Source organism: Cibotium barometz, chromosome 13, assembly GCF_041138505.1.
Source record: "Cibotium barometz isolate CiBa-2024 chromosome 13, ASM4113850v1, whole genome shotgun sequence".
Lineage (NCBI taxonomy): Eukaryota > Viridiplantae > Streptophyta > Polypodiopsida > Cyatheales > Cibotiaceae > Cibotium > Cibotium barometz.
Window position 1 is genome coordinate 16,283,951 of NC_141058.1, and position 2,314 is coordinate 16,286,264.

Below are 2,314 nucleotides of genomic sequence, written 5' to 3' on the forward strand. Positions count from 1 at the left end.
TGGGATTCAAGTACGAAAGTTGTGGACTTTGACATCACGGCGATGACCAATAATGCCTTTCCTGACGCTTTATCTAAATTGCACATTCTATATTTTCTTAACATGGTATCCGAAATTTATATCCACGTACCCAGCTTTTTGGTAGCATTTCCAATAATAGCTATCACTAATCTTATGAACGCTTTTCCCCATCGTCTTTTTAGATTGTATGAGCAAGGCATTTGGCACCCTTGGCCCTAGAAAAAAGATGTACTTAAATTTATTTTGTTTTGAATTATAGACTCTAGAAATTATGTTTTTCTTTTCATTCTTTTACAATTAAGATTGTTAAAATTGTTATTAGTTTCTCATTGTATTTATGTCTATATTTAAATTTTAAAAGTACTCAACCCTCAAAACTCTCCAAAAGCGACCAAACTCAAGAAGTTCTTACGCCAATTTTTTTATTTTTGTAGCATTATGACTCCACCATCACCTCACGATCCTGTAAGAATATGGTAGAGCAAAAACAAATACAACAAGAGAAAGTACACTAGACAATGCAATAGAGAGAATGGAAAGAATTTTAGAATTCTGATTATACCAAACAAGAGATAGGTATAATATGATCGTGCTGTCCACCTGTGCACTCTAGTGAAGAGATTAGATGGCGATCTAAACAAACTTTGGATGGAGAGCGTACTGAGAGTATAGGGAATATATGCTCACAAGCATTGGATGCCTTAGCTTGTGCCAACTATGTCCATTTATAGTGCTGCTTGCAAGTAGTGCGGTTGGACACGTCCAAGACATGGGCGGCTACGTTGCATTGGCACGGCTCACTGCTCGTGTGTTCATAATGTTTTCCGACCACAGCCCACTAGTGATGAACTTAGTATCCAAGAGAATATTCCTCAGACCCTAGCTAACGCTTATACCCCTCATCATCTCCTTACCCCATCAACAGTCACAACTACGACCCCTTCCAGTATCTAAGCTAGGGTTTCTACTAAAGATATGTGCACCAATGGCTTCTCCTCATAATGGGGCCCGTACAAATGTGCACCACACATCAATGTGATATACATACTGAGAGGCGCGAGCATTGAACATATACAAACAGATCCTTACCCACCTTCGAAGCTCTTATGACTCATGGCACAATGTACCCACTTAGTGTATTTTTTAAAACAGAATCATGCTATATTTCAATATTTACTACGAATATTCAACAACCAACAACACAACGAATGGTCAAAGATTTGGACGTATGATCATGAAGAGTGTTTTGTTTTCATACCCATTGGCAACACTACAGTTTTTACTCCAAATATACGTTTTTTTTAACCTTCTAGAGTAGATCAACATCATTCATGGATATAGTATAGAAGATGATTTGTCGATATCTAATGAAGAGTTTACTATTCGACCTCATTACCTTGGAACCAAATTACCCCCTGAGAAAATAATTGTATCCGACCACACCCGCATCATTAGAGGAATGTAAGTATTGTTCAACTTCATGTATTCCTTTTCTTGTTATGTATGCCAAATTTCATTTTTGATGTCAAATAACTTTTCATCTCAGGGTTGGTATCCCTTTATCTTTATACCCATAGTCAATTTATCTTTTATTCTTATGTTGTAAAGTTTTTCATGAAATTATGTTTAATAACTTTATATTTCCTATCCATAGAAATAATATTGATTTACATCTCTTTGGAGTGTCAAATTTTTTTTACAGATAATTTCAATAACATCACGACGATGGAGGTATGCATATATTCACTTCCTTTAGTAAAAAATTTTCATAACTATCTCTATAATGTTTTTGCAACCTAAGAACCTAATTAATAAACCATATATTCAACATTAAGATTAATTCAACTTCAGTAACTTAAATAAAAATTTCAAGATAAAGAAAATTTGTGTCGGAATTTAAGTTTCAAAGGGAACTGGCCACTCCGTCTCAAACTTCCATTCTGAAGAAGGAAGCGATGTATGGAATTAATTTGGTGGTATGGGACATTAGATTAGTTTCATATACTTACTCCAAATACATTTATGTCTTTTATCTTTCACCATCCTATGTGTGTATGTGCAACATGCCTATGTGGTATAGGACACTTAGACTCATCTTACATACATTCATTTGATTAGTTAATTGCATATGCATCATGTGTAGATCTAGTCTTCCACACCAATCATGAAGCCATCCTCTCATGCATGTATGCAACTGTATATCGGGGATGCTCGTATATAGCATGCATGTGGGCCTCCACTGTTTGTTCTAGTTGGTTTGTGTGGAGGGGTGATGCCCAGGTTACTTATGCCT